The sequence below is a fragment of the Heterodontus francisci genome, chromosome 26, assembly GCF_036365525.1.
Source record: "Heterodontus francisci isolate sHetFra1 chromosome 26, sHetFra1.hap1, whole genome shotgun sequence".
In the NCBI taxonomy this organism is placed as follows: Eukaryota; Metazoa; Chordata; class Chondrichthyes; order Heterodontiformes; family Heterodontidae; genus Heterodontus; species Heterodontus francisci.
Window position 1 is genome coordinate 196,664 of NC_090396.1, and position 25,011 is coordinate 221,674.

The following is a 25,011-nucleotide window of genomic DNA, read 5'->3' on the forward strand; positions in this document are numbered from 1 at the left end:
GAAAACCCTTCCCCACACACTGAAACACATCCCCACACACTGAAGCACCTTCCCCACACACTGAAACCCCTTCGCCACACACTGAAACACATCCCCACACACTGAAACACATTCCCCACACACTGAAACACCTTCCGCAAGCACTGAAACCCATCCACACACAATGAAACCCATCCCCACACACTGAAACACCTTCCCCACACGCTGAAACACATTCCCCACACACTGAAACACATCCCGACTCACTGAAACACATCCCCACACAAAGAAACACCTTCCCCACACACTGAAACCCCTTCCCCACACACTGAAACTCCTTCCCCACACACTGAATCACCTTCCCCACACACTGGAATACCTTCCCCACACACTGAAACACCTTCCCCACACTCTGAAACCCCTTCCCCACACACTGAAACACATCCCCACACACTGAAGCCCATCCCCATGCACTGAAACACCTTCACCACACACTGAAACCCCTTCCCTACACACTGAATCCCCTTCCGCACAAAATGAAACACCTTCCCCACAAAATGAAACACCTTCCCGACACACTGAATCCCCTTCCCCACAAACTGAAACCCCTTCCGCAAACACTGAAACACCTTCCCAACACACTGAAACCCCTTCAACACACACTGAAACCCCTTCCTCACACACTGAAACCCCTTTAGACCACACTGAAACCCCTTCCGCACACAGTGAAACACTTCCCCACACACTGAAACCCCTTCCCCATTCGCTGAAACACATCCCCACAAACTGAAAACCCTTCCCCACACACTGAAACACATCCCCACACACTGAAACACCTTCCCCACACACTGAAACCCCTTCGCCACCCACTGAAACACATCCCCACACACTGAAACACCTTCCCCACACACTGAAACCCCTTCCCTACACACTGAATCCCCTTCCGCACAAAATGAAACACCTTCCCCACAAAATGAAACACCTTCCCGACACACTGAATCCCCTTCCCCACAAACTGAAACCCCTTCCGCAAACACTGAAACACCTTCCCAACACACTGAAACCCCTTCAACACACACTGAAACCCCTTCCTCACACACTGAAACCCCTTTAGACCACACTGAAACCCCTTCCGCACACAGTGAAACACTTCCCCACACACTGAAACCCCTTCCCCACTCGCTGAAACACATCCCCACAAACTGAAAACCCTTCCCCACACACTGAAACACATCCCCACACACTGAAACACCTTCCCCACACACTGAAACCCCTTCGCCACCCACTGAAACACATCCCCACACACTGAAACACATTCCCCACACCCTGAAACACCTTCCGCAAGCACTGAAACCCATCCCCACACAATGAAACCCATCCCCACACACTGAAACACCTTCCCCACTATCTGAAACACATCCCCACACACTGAAACACATTCCCAACACACTGAAACCCCTTCCCCACACACTGAAACTCCTTCCCCACACACTGAATCACCTTCCCCACACACTGGAATACCTTCCCCACACACTGAAACCCGTTCCCCACACATTGAAACAACTTCCCCACACACTGAAACAACTTCCCCACACACTGAAAACATTCCCCACAGACTGTAACCCTACCCCACACACTGAAACACTTCCCCACACACTGAAACCCCTTCCCCACAAACTGAAACCCCTTCCTCACACACTGAAACCCCTTCCACACACACTGAAAAACGTTCCCCACAGACTGAAACACCTTCCACACACTCTGAAACACCTTTCCCACACATTGAAAAACCTTCCCCACACATTGAAACACCTTCCCAACACACTGAAATCCCTTCCCCACACACTGAAACACCTTCCCCACACACTGAAGCAACTTCCCCACACACTGAAACCCCTTCCCCACAATCTGAAACCCCTTCCCCACACTCTGAAACCCCTTCCCCACACACTGAAACCCCATCCGCACACACTGAAACACCTTCCCCACAAACTGAAACCCCTTCTGCGCAAACTGAAACCCCTACTGTGCACACTGAAACACCTTCCCCAAACACTGAAACCCCTTCCCCACTCTCTGAAACCCCTTCCCCTCATACTGAAACCCCATACGCACACACTGAAACGACTTCCCAACAAAATGAAACACCTTCCCCACACACTGAAACCCCTTCCCCACACACTGAAACACCTTCGGCACACAGTGAAACCCTTCCCCACACACTGAAACCCATTCCCCACACACTGAAACCCCTTCCGCAAACACTGAAAAACATTGCCACACACTGAAACCCATTCACCCCACACTGAGAGCCCTTCCCCCCACACTGAAACACTTCCCCACACTCTGAAACACCTTCCCCGCACACTGTAACCCCTTCCCCTCACACTGAAACCCATCCCCACACACTGAAACACCTTCCCCACACACTGAAACACCTTCTCCACACACTGAAACACCTTCCCCACACACTGATACTCCTTCCCCACACCCTGAAACCCCTTCCCACTCACTGAAACCCATCCCCACACTTTGAAACCCATCCCCACACACTGAAACCCCTTCCCCACCCTCTGAAACCCCTTCCCCACACCATGTAACACAACCCCACACACTGAAACACCTTCCACACACATTGAAACCCCTTTTGCACACACTGAAACACATCCCCACACACTGAAACCCATCCCGACACACTGAAACACCTTCCCCACACACTGAAACCCATCCCCACACACTGAAACCCATACCCACAAACTGAAACACATTCCCCACACACAGAAACCATTCCCCACACACAGAAACACTTCACCATATACTGAAACCCCTTCCTCACACAGAGAACCACCTTCCCCACCCTCAGCAACACCTTCCCCACACACTGAAATACCTTCCCCACACACTGAAACACCTTCCCCACACAGTGAAACCCCTTCCCCACACACTGAAACACCTTCCCCACAAAATGAAACACCTTCCCCACACACTGAATCCCCTTCCCCACAAACTGAAACCCCTTCCGCAAACACTGAAACACCTTCCCAACACACTGAAACCCCTTCAACACACACTGAAACCCCTTCCTCACACACTGAAACCCCTTCAGACCACACTGAAGCACCTTCCCCACACACTGAAACCACTTCCCCACACGCTGAAACACATCCCCACAAACTGAAAACCCTTCCCCACACACTGAAACCCCTTCCCCAGACACTGAAACACCTTCCCCACACACTGAAACCCCTTCGCCACACACTGAAACACATCCCCACACACTGAAACACATTCCCCACACACTGAAACACCTTCCGCAAGCACTGAAACCCATCCCCACACAATGAAACCCATCCCCACACACTGAAACACCTTCCCCACACGCTGAAACACATTCCCCACACACTGAATCACATCCCGACTCACTGAAACACATCCCCACACACTGAAACACCTTCCCCACACACTGAAACCCCTTCCCCACACACTGAAACTCCTTCCCCACACACTGAATCACCTTCCCCACACACTGGAATACCTTCCCCACACACTGAAACACCTTCCCCACACACTGAAACCCCTTCCCCACACACTGAAACACCTTCCCCACACACTGAAACAACTTCCCCACACACTGAAAACATTCCCCACACACTGTAACCCTTCCCCACACACTGAAACACTTCCCCACACACTGAAACCCCTTCCCCACAACCTGAAACCCCTTCCCCACACACTGAAACCCCTTCCTCACACACTGAACCACCTTCCCCACACTCAGCAACACCTTCCCCACACACTGAAATATCTTACCCACACACTGAAACACCTTCCCCACAGACTGAAACCCCTTCCCCACAAACTGAAACACCTTCCCCACACACTGAAAAAACTTCCGCACAGACTGAAACCCATTCCGCACACACTGAAACCCCGTCCCCACACACTGTAACCCTTCCCCACACACTGAAACAATTCCCCACACACTGAAACCCCTTCTCCACAAACTGAAACCCCTTCCCCACACACTGAAACACCTTCCCCACACTCTGAAACCCATCCCCACACTCTGAAACCCCTTCCCCACACACTAAAACACCTTCCCCACACACTGAAACACCTTCCCCACACACTGAAACTCCTTCCCCACACACTGAAACTAATTCCCACTCACTGAAACCCATCCCCACACACAGAAACACATCCCCACACACTGAAACACCTTCCCCACACCCTGAAACCGCTTCCACACGCACTGAAACCCATCCCCACACAATGAAACCCATCCCCACACACTGAAACACCTTCCCCAACAACTGAAACACCTTCCCCACACACTGAAACTCCTTCCCCACACACTGAATCACCTTCCCCACCCTCTGGAATACCTTCCCCACACACTGAAACACCTTCCCCTCACACTGAAACACCTTCCCCACACACTGAAACAACTTACCCACACACTGAAACCCCGTCCCCACACACTGTAACCCTTCCCCAGACACTGAAACACTTCCCCACACACTGAAACCCCTTCCCAAACACTCTGAAAAACAGTCCCCACACCCTGAAACCGCTTCCACACGCACTGAAACCCATCCCCACACAATGAAACCCATCCCCACACACTGAAACACCTTCCCAAACAACTGAAACACCTTCCCCACACACTGAAACTCCTTCCCCACACACTGAATCACCTTCCCCACCCACTGGAATACCTTCCCCACACACTGAAACCCCTTCCCCACACACTGAAACCCCTTCCCCTCACACTGAAACACCTTCCCCACACACTGAAACAACTTCCCCACACACTGAAACCCCGTCCCCACACACTGTAACCCTTCCCCACACACTGAAACACTTCCCCACACACTGAAACCCCTTCCCAAACACTCTGAAAAACAGTCCCCACACACAGAAACTCCTTCCACACACTCTGAAACACCTCCCCCGAAACATTGAAATACCTTCCCCACACAGTGAAACACCTTCCCAACACACTGAAAGCCCTTCCCCACACACTGAAACACCTTCCCAACACACTGAAACCCCTTCCCCAGACACTGTAACCCTTCCCCACACACTGAAACACTTCCCCACACACTGAAACCCCTTCCCCACAAACTGAAACCCCTTCCCCACACACAGAAACCTCGTCCGCTCACACTGAAACACTTCCCCACAGACTGAAACCCTTTCCCACACACTGAAACCCCATCCGCACACCGTTAAACAATTCCCCACACTCAAAAACACCTTCCCCACACACTGAAACCCCTTCCCTACACACTGAATCCCCTTCCGCACAAAATGAAACACCTTCCCCACAAAATGAAACACCTTCCCCACACACTGAATCCCCTTCCCCACAAACTGAAACCCCTTCCGCAAACACTGAAACACCTTCCCAACACACTGAAACCCCTTCAACACACACTGAAACCCCTTCCGCACACACTGAAACCCCTTCAGACCACACTGAAACCCCTTCCCCACACGCTGAAACACATCCCCAAAAACTGAAAACCCTTCCCCACACACTGAAACACATCCCCACACACTGAAACACCTTCCCCACACACTGAAACCCCTTCGCCACACACTGAAACACATCCCCACACACTGAAACACATTCCCCACACACTGAAACACCTTCCGCAAGCACTGAAACCCATCCCCACACAATGAAACCCATCCCCACACACTGAAACACCTTCCCCACACGCTGAAACACATTCCCCACACACTGAAACACATCCCGACTCACTGAAACACATCCCCACACACTGAAACACCTTCCCCACACACTGAAACCCCTTCCCCACACACTGCAACTCCTTCCCCACACACTGAATCACCTTCCCCACACACTGGAATACCTTCCCCACACACTGAAACACCTTCCCCACACACTGAAACCCCTTCCCCACACACTGAAACACCTTCCCCACACACTGAAACAACTTCCCCACACACTGAAAACATTCCCCACACACTGTAACCCTTCCCCACACACTGAAACACTTCCCCACACACTGAAACCCCTTCCCCACAAACTGAAACCCCTTCCCCACACACTGAAACCAATTCCACAGACACTGAAAAACGTTCCCCACGCCCTGAAACACCTTCCACACTCTCTGCAACACCTTTCCCACACATTGAAAAACCTTCCCCACACACTGAAACACCTTCCCAACACACTGAAATCCCTTCCCCACACACTGAAACACCTTCCCCACACACTGAAGCAACTTCCCCACACACTGAAACCCCTTCCCGACACTCTGAAACCCCTTCCCCACACTCTGAAACCCCTTCCCCACACAGTGAAACCCCATCCGCAACACTGAAACACCTTCCCCACAAACTGAAACCCCTTCCCTACACACTGAAACAACTTCCCCACACACTGAAAGCCCTTCCGCACGCACTGAAACACATCCCCACACACTGAAACCCCATCCGCACACACAGAAACCCCTTCCCCAGACGCTGAAACCGTTCCCCACACATTGAAACACATCCCCACACACTGAAACCCATCCCCATACACTGAAACACCTTCCCCACATACTGAAACCCCTTCCCCACACACTGAAACACATCCCCACACACTGAAACACCTTCCCCGCACACTGATACTCCTTCCCCACACCCTGAAACCCCTTCCCACTCACTGAAACCCATCCCCACACACTGAAACCCATCCCCACACACTGAAACCCCTTCCCCACACACTGAAACACCTTCCCCACACCCTGAAACACATCCCCACATACTGAAACACCTTCCCCACACACTGAAACCCCTTACGCACACACTGAAACCCATCCCCACAATCTTAAACCCATTCCCACACACTGAAACACCTTCCCCAAACACTGAAACCGTTCCCCACACACTGAAACACATCCCCACACACAGAAACCCTTCCCCACACACTGAAACACATCCCCACACACTGAAACCCCTTCCTCACACACTGAACCACCTTCCCCACACTCAGCAACACCTTCCCCACACACTGAAATATCTTACCCACACACTGAAACACCTTCCCCACAGACTGAAACCCCTTCCCCACAAACTGAAACACCTTCCCCACACACTGAAACACCTTCCCCACACACTGAAACCCATTCCGCACACACTGAAACCCCGTCCCCACACACTGTAACCCTTCCCCACACACTGAAACAATTCCCCACACACTGAAACCCCTTCCCCACAAACTGAAACCCCTTCCCCACACACTGAAACCCCTTCCACACACACTGAAACATCTTCCCCACAAACTGAAAACCTTCCCCACACACTGAAACCCTTCCCCACACACTGAAACCCCTTCCCCACACACTGAAACACCTTCCCCACACTCTGAAACCCATCCCCACACTCTGAAACCACTTCCCCACACACTAAAACACCTTCCCCACACACTGAAACACCTTCCCCACACACTAAAACTCCTTCCCCACGCACTGAAACTCCTTCCCACTCACTGAAACCCATCCCCACACACTGAAACCCATCCCCACACACTGAAACCCCTTCCCCACACACTGAAACCCCTTCTCCACACCCTGAAACACAACCCCACTCGCTGAAACACCTTCCCCAACCACTGAAACCCCTTGCGCACACACTGAAACCCATCCCCACACACTGAAACCCATCCCCACACACTGAAACTCCTTCCCCACACACTGAAACCGTTCCCCACACATTGAAACACATCCCCATACACTGAAACCCATCCCCATACACTGAAACACCTTCCCCACATACTGATACCCCTTCCCCACACACTGAAACACATCCCCACACACTGAACCACATCCCCACACACTGAAACACCTTACCCACACACGAAACACTTCCCCACACACTGTAACCCCTTCCCTACAAACGGAAACCCCTTCCCAACACACTGAAACCCCTTCCCCACAAACTGAAACTCCTTCCCCACACACTGAATCACCTTCCCCACACACTGGAATACCTTCCCCACACACTGAAACACCTTCCCCACACACTGAAGCCCCTTCCCCACACACTGAAACCCCTTCCGCACACACTGAAACACCTTCCCCACAAACTGAAACCCCTTCCCCACACACTGAAACACCTTCCCCACACACTGAAAACCCTTCCGCACACTCTGAAACCCATCCCCACACACTGAAACCCCATTGCCACAAACAGAAACACATCCCCACACACTGAAACACCTTCCCCACACCCTGAAACCGCTTCCGCACGCACTGAAACCCATCCCCACACAATGAAACCCATCCCCACACACTGAAACACCTTCCCCACACACTGAAACACCTTCCCCACACACTGAAACTCCTTCCCCACACACTGAATCACCTTCCCCACCCACTGGAATACCTTCCCCACACACTGAAACACCTTCCCCACACACTGAAACCCCTTCCCCTCACACTGAAACACCTTCCCCACACACTGAAACAACTTCCCCACAAACTGAAACCCCGTCCCCACACACTGTAACCCTTCCCCACACACTGAAACACTTCCCCACACACTGAAACCCCTTCCCAAACACACTGAAAAACAATTGCCACACACAGAAACTCCTTCCACACACTCTGAAACACCTCCCCCCAAACATTGAAATACCTTCCCCACACAGTGAAACACCTTCCCAACACACTGAAAGCCCTTCGCCACACACTGAAACACCTTCCCAACACACTGAAACCCCTTCCCCACACACTGTAACACATCCCCACACACTGAAACACTTCCCCACACACTGAAACCCCTTCCCCACAAACTGAAACCCCTTCCCCACACACAGAAACCTCTTCCGCTCACACTGAAACACTTCCCCACATACTGAAACCCCTTCCCCACTACTGAAATCCTTCCCCACGCACTGAAACCCCTTCCGCACACACTGAGACCCCGTCCCCACACACTGTAACACTTCCCCACACACTGAAACACTTCCCCACACACTGAAACCCCTTCCCCACAAACTGAAACCCCTTCCCCACACATTGAAACCACTATCGCACACACTGTAACCCTTCCCCACATACTGAAACCCCATCCACACACACTGAAACCTCTTCCCCACAATCTGAAAACCTTCCCCACACATTGAAACCCCTCCCCCCACAATGAAACCCCCTCCCCACACACTGAAACACCTTCCCGACACACTGAAACCCATCCCCACACTCTGAAACCCCTGCCCCACACACTAGAACACCTTCCCCACACACTGAAACCCCTTCCCCACCCACTGAAACTCCTTCCCCACAAACTGAAACCCCTTCCCACTCACTGAAACCCATCCCCACACACTGAAACCCATCCCCACACACTGAAACCGCTTCCCCACACACTGAAACCCCTTCCCCACACCCTGAAACACATCCCCACACACTGAAACACCTTCCCCACACACTGAAACCCGTTCCGCACACACTGAAACCCATCCCCACACACTGCAACACCTTCCCCACACACTGATACACATTCCCCACACACTGAAACACATCCCGACACACTGAAACACATCCCCACACACTGAAACACCTTCCCCACACACTGAAACCCCTTCCCCACACACTGAAACCCCTTCCCCACACACTGAAACTCCTTCCCCACACACTGAATCACCTTCCCAACACACTGGAATACCTCCCCCACACACTGAAACACCTTCTCCACACACTGAAACCCCTTCCCCTCACACTGAAACACCTTCCGCACACACTGAAATGCTTTCCCCAAACACTGAAACACCTTCCCCACACACTGAAAGACATCCCCACACACTGAAACCCCTTCCCCACAGCCTGAAACCGCTTGCCACTCACTGAAACCCATCCCCACACACTGAAACCCATCCCCACACACTGATACCCCTTCCCCACACAATGAAGTTCCTTCCCCACTCCCTGAAATACATCCCCACACAATGAAACACTTCCCAACACACTGAAACCCCAACCCCAGACACTGAAATACCATCCCCACACACTGGAACACCTATCCCACGCACTGAAACCCCTTCCCCACTCTCTGGAACCCTACCCCACACACTGAAACACCTTCCCCAAACACTGACACCCCTTCCCCACACATTGAAACAGCTTCCCCACACACTGAAACCTCTTCCCCACACACTGAAACACATTCCCCACATACTGAAACACCTTCCCCACACACTGAAACTCCTTCCGCACTCAATGAAACACCTTCCCCACACACTGAAACCATTCCCCACACACTGAAACACCTTCCCCACACACTGAAACCCTTCTCCACACACTGAAACCCCTTCCTCACATACTGAAACACCTTCCCCACACACTGAAACAACTTCCCCACACACTGAAACCCCTTCCCCACACACTGAAACCCCTACGCTACACACTGAAACACTTCCCCAAACACTGAAACCCATTCACCGCACACTGAAACACATTCCCCACACACTGAAACCCTTCCAAACACACTAAAACACATTTCCCACACACTGAAACCCCTTCCCCAATCACTGAAACACCTTCCCCACACACTGAAACACCTTCCCCACACACTGAAAACCATCCCCACCCACTGAGACATCTTCCCCACACACTGTAAGCCTTCCCCACACACTGGAACCCTACCCCACACACTGAAACACCTTCCCCATAAAACTGAAACCCCTTCCCCACACACTGAAACAGCTTCCCCACACACTGAAACCGCTTCGCCACACACTGAAACACCAACCCAACACACTGAAAGACCTTCCCCACAGAATGAAACACCTTCCCCACACACTGAAACCCCTTGCGCACACAATGAAACCCCTTCCCCACACACTGAAACCCTTCCCCACACACTGAAACCCCTTCCCCACACACTGAAACCCTTCCCCACACACTGAAACCCCTTCCCACACATTGAAACACCTTCCCCACACACTGAAACACCTTCCCCACACACTGAAACCCCTTCCCCACACACTGAAACACCTTCCCTACGCAACAAAACACCTTTCTCACACATTGAAACCCCTTCCGCACAGACTGAAACACCTTCCACACACACTGAAACCCTTCCCCACACACTGAAACACCTTCCCCACACACTGAAACACTTCCCACACACTGAAGCACCTTTCCCACACACTGGAAACCCTTCCCCACACACTGAAACCCCTTCCCCACACACTGAAACACCTTCCCCACACACGGAAACGACATCCCCACACACTGCAACACATCGCCGCACACTGAAACACCTTCCCCACACACTGAAACCCCTTCCCCACACACTGAAACCCCTTCCGCAAACAGTTAAACCCTTCCCCACACACTGAAACACCTTCCCCACACACTGAAACACATCCCCACACACTGAAACCCCTTACCCACGCACTGAAGCAATTCCCCACACACTGAAACCCCTTCGCCACACACACTGAAACACCTTCCCCACACCCTGAACTCCTTCCCCACACACTGAAACCCCTTCCACACACAGTGAAACCCTTCCCCACACACTGACACCCCTTCCTGACACACTGAAACACATCCCCACACACCGAAACCCCTTCCCCACACACTGAAACACCTTCTCCACACTCTGAAACACCTTCCCCACACACTGAAACACCTTCCCCACACACTGAAACCCCTTCCGCACACAATGAAACATCTTCCCCACACACTGAAATCCCTTCCGCACAAAGTGAAACCCTTCCCCACACACTGAAACCCCTTCTCCACACACTGAACCACATCCCCACACACTGAAACCCCTTCCCCACACACTGAAACACCTTCCCCACACACTGAAACCCCTACCCCCACACTGAAACCCTTCCCCAAACACTGAAACCCATTCACCACAAACTGAAACACATTCCGCACACACTGAAATCCTTCCAAACACAATAAAACACATTCCCCACACACTGAAACACCTTCCCCAAACACTGAAACCCCTTCTGCACGCACTGAAACACCTTCCCGACACACCAAAACCCTTCCCCACACACTGAAACACCTTCCCCACACACTGAAACACTTCCCCACACACTGAAACGCCTTCCCCAGACACTGGAGACCTTTCCCACACACTGAACCCCCTTCCCCACACACTGAAACAGCTTCCCCACGCACTGAAACCCCATCCCCACACACTGCAACACATCCCTACACACTGAAACACCTTCCCCACACACTGAAACCCCTACCCCACACTGAAACACTTCCCCAAACACTGAAACCCATTCACCACACACTGAAACACATTCCCCACACATGAAACCCTTCCAAACACACTAAAACACATTCCCCACACACTGAAACCCCTTCCCCACATAGTGAAACCCCTTCCCCACACACTGAAACACCTTCACCACATACTGAAAACCATCCCCACACACTGAGACATCTTCACCACACACTGTAACCCTTCCCCACACACTGAAACAGATCCCCACACACTGAAACACATCCCCACACACTAAAACACCTTCCCCACACACTGAAACCCCTTCCCCACACAATGAAACAACATCCACACAGAGAAATACCATCCCCACACACTGAAACTCCTATCCCACACACTGGAACCCCTTCCCCACACTCTGGAACCATACCCCACACACTGAAACACCTTCCCCATAAAACAGAAACCCCTTCCCCACACACTGAAACAGCTTCCCCACACACTGAAACCGCTTCCCCACACACTGAAACACCAACCCCACACACTGAAACACCTTCCCCACAGAATGAAACACCTTCCCCACACACTGAAACCCTTCCCACACACTGAAACCCCTTCCCCACACACTGAAACACTTCCCCACACACAGAAACCCCTTCCCACACATTGAAACACCTTCCCCACACACTGAAACACTTCCTACACACTGAAGCAACTTCCCCACACACTGGAAACCCTTCCCCACACACTGAAACCCCTTCCCCACACACTGAAATACCTTCCCCACACACGGAAACGACATCCCCACACACTGCAACACATCGCCGCACACTGAAACACCTTCCCCACACACTGAAACCCCTTCCCCACACACTGAAACCCCTTCCGCAAACAGTTAAACCCTTCCCCACACACTGAAACACCTTCCCCACACACTGAAACACATCCCCACACACTGAAACCCCTTACCCACGCACTGAAGCAATTCCCCACACACTGAAACCCCTTCGCCACACACACTGAAACACCTTCCACACACAGTGAAACCCTTCCCCACACACTGACACCCCTTCCTGACACACTGAAACACATCCCCACACACCGAAACCCCTTCCCCACACACTGAAACACCTTCTCCACACTCTGAAACACCTTCCCCACACACTGAAACACCTTCCCCACACACTGAAACCCCTTCCGCACACAATGAAACATCTTCCCCACACACTGAAATCCCTTCAGCACAAAGTGAAACCCTTCCCCACACACTGAAACCCCTTCTCCACACACTGAACCACATCCCCACACACTGAAACCGCTTCCCCACACACTGAAACACCTTCCCCACACACTGAAACCCCTACCCCCACACTGAAACCCTTCCCCAAACACTGAAACCCATTCACCACAAACTGTAACACATTCCCCACACACTGAAATCCTTCCAAACACAATAAAACACATTCCCCACACACTGAAACACCTTCCCCAAACACTGAAACCCCTTCTGCACGCACTGAAACACCTTCCCGACACACCAAAACCCTTCCCCACACACTGAAACACCTTCCCCACACACTGAAACACTTCCCCACACACTGAAACGCCTTCCCCAGACACTGGAGACCTTTCCCACACACTGAAACCAATTCCCCACACACTGAAACAGCTTCCCCACGCACTGAAACCCCATCCCCACACACTGCAACACATCCCTACACACTGAAACACCTTCCCCACACACTGAAACCCGTACCCCACACTGAAACACTTCCCCAAACACTGAAACCCATTCACCACACACTGAAACACATTCCCCACACATGAAACCCTTCCAAACACACTAAAACACATTCCCCACACACTGAAACCCCTTCCCCACACAGTGAAACCCCTTCCCCACACACTGAAACACCTTCCCCACATACTGAAAACCATCCCCACACACTGAGACATCTTCACCACACACTGTAACCCTTCCCCACACACTGAAACAGATCCCCACACACTGAAACACATCCCCACACACTAAAACACCTTCCCCACACACTGAAACCCCTTTCCCACACAATGAAACAACATCCACACAGAGAAATACCATCCCCACACACTGAAACGCCTTTCCCACACACTGGAACCCCTTCCCCACACACTGGAACCCTACCCCACACACTGAAACACCTTCCCCATAAAACTGAAACCCCTTCCCCACACACTGAAACAGCTTCCCCACACACTGAAACCGCTTCCCCACACACTGAAACACCAACCCCACACACTGAAACACCTTCCCCACAGAATGAAACACCTTCCCCACACACTGAAACCCTTCCCACACACTGAAACCCCTTCCCCACACACTGAAACACTTCCCCACACACAGAAACCCCTTCCCACACATTGAAACACCTTCCCCACACACTGAAACACCTTCCCCACACACTGAAACCCCTTCCCCACACACTGAAACACCTTCCCTACGCAACAAAACACCTTTCTCACACACTGATACCCCTTCCGCACAGACTGAAACACCTTCCACACAAACTGAAACCCATCCCCACACACTGAAACACCTTCCCCACACACTGAAACACTTCCCACACACTGAAGCACCTTCCCCACATACTGGAAACCCTTCCCCACACACTGAAACCCCATCCCCACACACTGAAACACCTTCCCCACACACTGAAACGCCATCCCCACACACTGCAACACATCGCCGCACACTGAAACACCTTCCCCACACACTGAAACCCCTTCCCCACACACTGAAACCCTTTCCGCACACAGTTAAAACCTTCCCCACACACTGAAACACCTTCCCCACACACTGAAATACATCCCCACACACTGAAACCCCTTACCCACGAACTGAAGTAATTCCCCACACACTGAAACCCCCTCCCCACACACACTGAAACACCTTCCCCACAAACTGAATCTCCTTCCCCACACACTGAAACCCCTTCCACACACAGTGAAACCCTACCCCAAACACTGAAACCCCTTCCTCACACACTGAAACACATCCCCACACACAGAAACCCCTTCCCCACACACTGAAACACCTTCTCCACACACTGAAACACCTTCCACACACACTGAAACACCTTCCGCACACAATGAAACATCTTCCCCACACACTGAAACCCCTTCTGCAAACAGTGGAGCCCTTCCCCACACACTGAAACCCCTTCCCCACACACTGAAACACCTTCCCCACACACTGAAACCCCTACCCCACACACTGAAACCCTTCCCCAAACAATGAAACCCATTCACAACACACTGAAACGCATTCCCCACACACTGAAATCCTTCCAAACACACTAAAACACATTCCCCACACACTGAAACACCTTCCCCACACACTGAAACACCTTCCCCACACACTGAAACCCCTTCCCCACACACTGAAACACCTTCCCCACACACGGAAACAACATCCCCACACACTGCAACACATCGCCGCACACTGAAACACCTTCCCCACACACTGAAACCCCTTCCCCACACACTGAAACCCCTTCCGCAAACAGTTAAACCCTTCCCCACACACTGAAACACCTTCCCCACACACTGAAACACATCCCCACACACTGAAACCCCTTACCCACGCACTGAAGCAATTCCCCACACACTGAAACCCCTTCGCCACACACACTGAAACACCTTCCCCACACCCTGAACTCCTTCCCCACACACTGAAACCCCTTCCACACACAGTGAAACCCTTCCCCACACACTGACACCCCTTCCTGACACACTGAAACACATCCCCACACACCGAAACCCCTTCCCCACACACTGAAACACCTTCTCCACACTCTGAAACACCTTCCCCACACACTGAAACACCTTCCCCACACACTGAAACCCCTTCCGCACACAATGAAACATCTTCCCCACACACTGAAATCCCTTCAGCACAAAGTGAAACCCCTTCCCCACACACTGAAACCCCTTCTCCACACACTGAACCATATCCCCACACACTGAAACCCCTTCCCCACACACTGAAACACCTTCCCCACACACTGAAACCCCTACCCCCACACTGAAACCCTTCCCCAAACACTGAAACCCATTCACCACAAACTGAAACACATTCCCCACACACTGAAATCCTTCCAAACACAATAAAACACATTCCCCACACACTGAAACACCTTCCCCAAACACTGAAACCCCTTCTGCACGCACTGAAACACCTTCCCGACACACCAAAACCCTTCCCCACACACTGAAACACCTTCCCCACACACTGAAACACTTCCCCACACACTGAAACGCCTTCCCCAGACACTGGAGACCTTTCCCACACACTGAAACCCCTTCCCCACACACTGAAACAGCTTCCCCACGCACTGAAACCCCATCCCCACACACTGCAACACATCCCTACACACTGAAACACCTTCCCCACACACTGAAACCCCTACCCCACACACTGAAACACTTCCCCAAACACTGAAACCCATTCACCACACACTGAAACACATTCCCCACACATGAAACCCTTCCAAACACACTAAAACACATTCCCCACACACTGAAACCCCTTCCCCACACAGTGAAACCCCTTCCCCACACACTGAAACACCTTCCCCACATACTGAAAACCATCCCCACACACTGAGACATCTTCACCACACACTGTAACCCTTCCCCACACACTGAAACAGATCCCCACACACTGAAACACATCCCCACACACTAAAACACCTTCCCCACACACTGAAACCCCTTTCCCACACAATGAAACAACATCCACACAGAGAAATACCATCCCCACACACTGAAACGCCTTTCCCACACACTGGAACCCCTTCCCCACACACTGGAACCCTACCCCACACACTGAAACACCTTCCCCATAAAACTGAAACCCCTTCCCCACACACTGAAACAGCTTCCCCACACACTGAAACCGCTTCCCCACACACTGAAACACCAACCCCACACACTGAAACACCTTCCCCACAGAATGAAACACCTTCCCCACACACTGAAACCCTTCCCACACACTGAAACCCCTTCCCCACACACTGAAACACTTCCCCACACACAGAAACCCCTTCCCACACATTGAAACACCTTCCCCACACACTGAAACACCTTCCCCACACACTGAAACCCCTTCCCCACACACTGAAACACCTTCCCTACGCAACAAAACACCTTTCTCACACACTGATACCCCTTCCGCACAGACTGAAACACCTTCCACACACACTGAAACCCATCCCCACACACTGAAACACCTTCCGCACACACTGAAACACTTCCCACACACTGAAGCACCTTCCCCACATACTGGAAACCCTTCCCCACACACTGAAACCCCATCCCCACACACTGAAACACCTTCCCCACACACTGAAACGCCATCCCCACACACTGCAACACATCGCCGCACACTGAAACACCTTCCCCACACACTGAAACCCCTTCCCCACACACTGAAACCCTTTCCGCACACAGTTAAAACCTTCCCCACACACTGAAACACCTTCCCCACACACTGAAACACATCCCCACACACTGAAACCCCTTACCCACGAACTGAAGTAATTCCCCACACACTGAAACCCCCTCCCCACACACACTGAAACACCTTCCCCACAAACTGAATCTCCTTCCCCACACACTGAAACCCCTTCCACACACAGTGAAACCCTACCCCAAACACTGAAACCCCTTCCTCACACACTGAAACACATCCCCACACACAGAAACCCCTTCCCCACACACTGAAACACCTTCTCCACACACTGAAACACCTTCCACACACACTGAAACACCTTCCGCACACAATGAAACATCTTCCCCACACACTGAAACCCCTTCTGCACACAGTGGAGCCCTTCCCCACACACTGAAACCCCTTCCCCACACACTGAAACACCTTCCCCACACACTGAAAACCCTACCCCACACACTGAAACCCTTCCCCAAACAATGAAACCCATTCACAACACACTGAAACGCATTCCCCACACACTGAAATCCTTCCAAACACACTAAAACACATTCCCCACACACTGAAACACCTTCCCCACACACTGAAACACCTTCCCCACATACTGAAACTCCTTCCACACTCAATGAAACACCTTCCCCACACACTGAAACCCTTCCCCTCACACTGAAACACCTTCCCCACACACTGAAACCCTTCTCCACACACTGAAACACCTTCCCCACATACTGAAACACCTTCCCCACACACTGAAACAACTTCCCCACTGACTGCAACCCCTTCCCCACACAATGAAGCACGTTCCCCATACACTGAAACACCTTCCCCACACACTGAAACCCCTTCTGCACGCACTGAAACACCTTCCCGACACACCAAAACCCTTCCCCACACACTGAAACACCTTCCTCACACACTGAAACACTTCCCCACACACTAAAACGCCTTCCCCAGACCCTGCAGTCCCTTCCCACACACTGAAACCCCTTCCCCACGCACTGAAACAGCTTCCCCACACACTGAAACCCCATCCGCACACACTGCAAAACATCCCTACACACTGAAACACCTTCCCCACACACTGAAGCCCCTACCCCACACACTGAAACACTTCCCCAAACACTGAAACCCATTCACCACACACTGAAACACATTCCCCACACACTGAAACCCTTCCAACCACACTAAAACACATTCCCCACACACTGAAACCCCTTCCCCACAAAGTGAAACCCCTTCCCCACACACTGAAACACCTTCCCCACACACTGAAAACCATCCCCACACACTGAGACATCTTCCCCACACACTGTAACCCTTCCCCACACACTGAAACAGATCCCCACACACTGAAACACATCCCCACACACTAAAACACTTTCCCCACACACTGAAACCCCTTCCCCACACACTGAAACAACTTCCCCACACACAGAAATACCATCCCCACACACTGAAACGCCTTTCCCACACACTGGAACCCCTTCCCCACACACTGGAACCCTACCCCACACACTGAAACACCTTCCCCATAAAACTGAAACCCCTTCCCCACACACTGAAACACCTTCCCCACAGAATGAAACACCTTCCCCACACACTGAAACCCCTTGTGCACACAATGAAACACCTTCCCCACACACTGAAACCCTTCCCCACACACTGAAACCCCTTCCCCACACACTGAAACCCTTACCCACACACTGAAACCCCTTCCCACACATTGAAACACCTTCCCCACACACTGAAACACCTTCCCCACACACTGAAACACCTTCCCCACACACTGAAACCCCTTCCCCACACACTGAAACACCTTCCCTACGCAACAAAACACCTTTCTCACACAGTGAAACGCCTTCCGCAAAGACTGAAACACCTTCCGCACACACTGAAACCCTTCCCCACACCTTGAAACACCTTCCCCACACACTGAAACACTTCCCACACACTGAAGCACCTTCCCCACACACTGGAAACCCTTCCCCACACACTGAAACCCCTTCCCCACACACTGAAACACCTTCCCCACACACTGAAACGCCATCCCCACACACTGCAACACATCGCCGCACACAGAAACACCTTCCCCACACACTGAAACCCCTACCCCACACACTGAAACCCCTTCCGCACACAGTTAAAACCTTCCCCACACACTGAAACACCTTCCCCACACACTGAAACACATCCCCACACACTGAAACCCCTTACCCACGCACTGAAGCAATTCCCCACACACTGAAACCCCTTCCCCACACACTGAAACCCCTTCCCCACGCACACTGAAACACCTTCCCCACACACTGAAACTCCTTCCCCACACACTGAAACCCCTTCCACACACAGTGAAACCCTTCCCCACACACTGAAACACACAGCCACACATTGAAACACATCCCCACACACTGAAACACCTTCCCCACACAATGAAATCCCTTCCCCACACACTGATACTCCTTCCGCCCACAATGAAACACCTTCCCCACACTCTGAAATCCCTTCCCCACACAATGATACACATCGCCACACACTGAAACCCCTTCCCCACACACTGAATCCCCTTCCCCACACACAGAATCCCCATCCCCACACACTGATACGCCTTCCGCCCACAATGAAACACCTTCCCCACACTCTGAAATCCCTTCCCCACACTATGATACACATCGCCACACACTGAAACACCTTCCCCAAAAAATGAAACCCCTTCCGCATACCGTGAAACACTTCCCCACACACTGAAACCCCATCCCCACACACTGAAACACATCCCTACAAACAGAAACCCCTTCCCCACACACTGAAACCCCTTCCGTACACACTGAAACACCATCCCCACACACTGAAACCCCATCACCACACACTGAAACACATCCCCACACACTGAAACACCTTCCACATACACTGAAACCCCTTCCGCACGCACTAAAACCCATCCCCACACAATGAAACCAATCCCCACACACTGAAACACCTTCCCCACACACTGAAACACATTCCCCACACACTGAAACACATCCCGACACACTGAAACACATCCCCACACACTGAAACACCTTCCCCACACACTGAAACCCCTTCCCCACACACTGAAAGTCCTTCCCCACACAATGAATCACCTTCCCCACACACTGAAATACCTTCCCAACACACTGAAACACCTTCTCCACACACTGAAAACCCTTCCCCACACACTGAAACAACTTCCCCACACACTGAAACCACGTCCCCACACACTGTAACCCTTCCCCACACACTGAAACACTTCCCCACACACTGAAACCCCTTCCCCACAAACTGAAACCCCTTCCCCACACAATGAAACCCCTTCCTCACTCACTGAAAAACCTTCCCCACACACAGAAACCCATCCCCACACACTGAAACACCTTCCTCACACACTGAAACGCTTACCCACACACTGAACCACATAGCTACACATTGAAACACATTCCCATACACTGATACACCTTCCCCACACACTGAAACCCCTTCCCCACACACTCAAACACCTTCCCCACACACTGAAAAACCTTCCCCACAAACTGAAATGCCCTCCCCACACACTGAAACCCTTCCCCACACTCTGAAACCCCTTCCCCACACACTGAAACCCCTTCCACACACACTGAAACCCCTTGCCCACAAATTGAAACCCCTTCCCCACGCACTGAAACACCTTCCCCACACACTGAAAGCCCTTCCGCACAGACTGAAACCCATCCCCACACACTGAAACCCCATCGCACACACTGAAACCCCTTCCCCACACACTGAAACCCCTTCGCAGCACACTGAAACACATCCCCACACGCTGAAATACCTTCCCCACACACTGAAACCCCTTCCGCACGCACTGAAACCCATCCCCACACACTGAAATCCATCCCCACACACTGAAACACCTTCCCCACACACTGAAACCGTTCCCCACACACTGAAACTCATCCCCGCACACTGAAACACATCCCCACACCCTGAAACACATTCCCCATGCACTGAAACCCCTTCCCCACACACTGAAACACCTTCCCCACACACTGAAACAGCTTCACCTCACACTGAAATACCTTCCCCACACACTGAAACACCTTCCGCACACAATGAAACCCCTTCCCCACACACTGCAACACCTTCCTCACACAATGAAACACCTTCCCCACACACAGAATCCCCTTCCCCACACACTGAAACTTCTTCCGCCCACAATGAAACACCTTCCCCAAACACTGAAACCCCTTCCCCACACAATGATACACATCCCCACACACTGAAACCCCTTCCCCACACACAGAAACCCATTCCCCACAAACTGAAACACCTTCCCCACACACAGAATCCCCTTCCCCACACACTGATACTCCTTCTGCCCACAATGGAACACCTTCCCCAAACACTGAAACCCCTTCCCCACACAATGAAAAACCTTCGCACACACTGAAATCCCTTCCCCACACACAGAAACCCATCCCCACACACTGAAACACCTGCCCCACACACTGAAACCCTTCCCCACACACTGAAACACACAGCCACACATTGAAACACATCCCCACACACTGAAACACCTTCCCCACACAATGAAATCCCTTCCCCACACACTGATACTCCTTCCGCCCACAATGAAACACCTTCCCCACACTCTGAAATCCCTTCCCCACACAAAGATACACAACGCCACACACTGAAACCCCTTCCCCACACACTGAATCCCCTTCCCCACACAAAGAATCCCCATCCCCACACACTGAAACACCTTCCCCACACAATGAAACCCCTTCCCCACACACTGATACTCCTTCCGCCCACAATGAAACACCTTCCCCACACTCTGAAATCCCTTCCCCACACAATGATACACATCGCCACACACTGAAACACCTTCCCCAAAAAATGAAACCCCTTCCGCATACCGTGAAACACTTCCCCACACACTGAAACCCCATCCCCACACACTGAAACACATCCCTACAAACAGAAACCCCTTCCCCACACACTGAAACCCCTTCCGCACACACTGAAACACCATCCCCACACACTGAAACCCCATCCCCAAACACTGAAACACATCCCCACACACTGAAACACCTTCCACATACAATGAAACCCCTTCCGCACGCACTAGAACCCATCCCCACACAATGAAACCAATCCCCACACACTGAAACACCTTCCCGACACACTGAAACACATTCCCCACACACTGAAACACATCCCGACACACTGAAACACATCCCCACACACTGAAACACCTTCCCCACAAACTGAAACCCCTTCCCCACACACTGAAAGTCCTTCCCCACACAATGAATCACCTTGCCCACACACTGGAATACCTTCCCCACACACTGAAACACCTTCCCCACATACTGAAAACCCTTCCCCACACACTGAAACAACTTCCCCACACACTGAAACCACGTCCCCACACACTGTAACCCTTCCCCACACACTGAAACACTTCCCCACACACTGAAACCCCTTCCCCACAAACTGAAACCCCTTCCCCACACACTGAAACCCCTTCCTCACTCACTGAAAAACCTTCCCCACACACTGAAATCCCTTCCCCACACACAGAAACCCATCCCCACACACTGAAACACCTTCCCCACACACTGAAACGCTTACCCACACACTGAACCACATAGCCACACATTGAAACACATTCCCATACACTGATACACCTTCCCCACACACTGAAACCCCTTCCCCACACACTCAAACACCTTCCCCACAGACTGAAAAACCTTCCCCACAAACTGAAATGCCCTCCCCACACACTGAAACCCTTCCCCACACTCTGAAACCACTTCCCACACACTGAAACCCCTTCCACACACACTGAAACCCCTTCCCCACAAATTGAAACCCCTTCCCCACGCACTGAAACACCTTCCCCACACACTGAAACCCCTTCGCAGCACACTGAAACACATCCCCACACGCTGAAATACCTTCCCCACACACTGAAACCACTTCCGCACGCACTGAAACCCATCCCCACACACTGAAATCCATCCCCACACACTGAAACACCTTCCCCACACACTGAAACCCCTTCCCCACACAATGAAACCCTTCCCCACAGACTGAAACCCCTTCCACACACACTGAAACCCCTTCCCCACAAACTGAAAACCTTCCCCACACACTGAAACCCTTCCCCACACACTGATACCCCTTCACCACATACTGAAACCCCTTCCCCACACACTGAAACCCCATCCCCACACACTGAAACACATCCCTACAAACAGAAACATCTTCTCCACACACTGAAACCCCTTCCGCACACACTGAAACACCATCCCCACACACTGAAACCCCATCCCCACACACTGAAACACATCCCCACATACTGAAACACCTTCCCCACACACTGAAACACATTCCCCACACACTGAAACACATCCCGACACACTGAAACACATCCCCACACACTGAAACACCTTCCCCACACACTGAAACCCCTTCCCCACACACTGAAAGTCCTTCCCCACACAATGAATCACCATGCCCACACACTGGAATACCTTCCCCACACACTGAAACACCTTCTCCACACACTGAAAACCCTTCCCCACACACTGAAACAACTTCCCCACACACTGAAACCACGTCCCCACACACTGTAACCCTTCCCCACACACTGAAACACTTCCCCACACACTGAAACCCCTTCCCCACAAACTGAAACCCCTTCCCCACACACTGAAACCCCTTCCGCACACACTGAAACACCATCCCCACACACTGAAACCCCATCCCCACACACTGAAACACATCCCCACACACTGAAACACCTTCCACATACACTGAAACCCCTTCCGCACGCACTAGAACCCATCCCCACACAATGAAACCAATCCCCACACACTGAAACACCTTCCCCACACACTGAAACACATTCCCCACACACTGAAACACATCCCGACACACTGAAACACATCCCCACACACTGAAACACCTTCCCCACACACTGAAACCCCTTCCCCACACACTGAAAGTCCTTCCCCACACAATGAATCACCTTGCCCACACACTGGAATACCTTCCCCACACACTGAAACAACTTCTCCACACACTGAAAACCCTTCCCCACACACTGAAACAACTTCCCCACACACTGAAACCACGTCCCCACACACTGTAACCCTTCCCCACACACTGAAATACTTCCCCACACACTGAAACCCCTTCCCCACAAACTGAAACCCCTTCCCCACACAATGAAACCCCTTCCTCACTCACTGAAAAACCTTCCCCACACACTGAAATCCCTTCCCCACACACAGAAAACCATCCCCACACACTGCAAC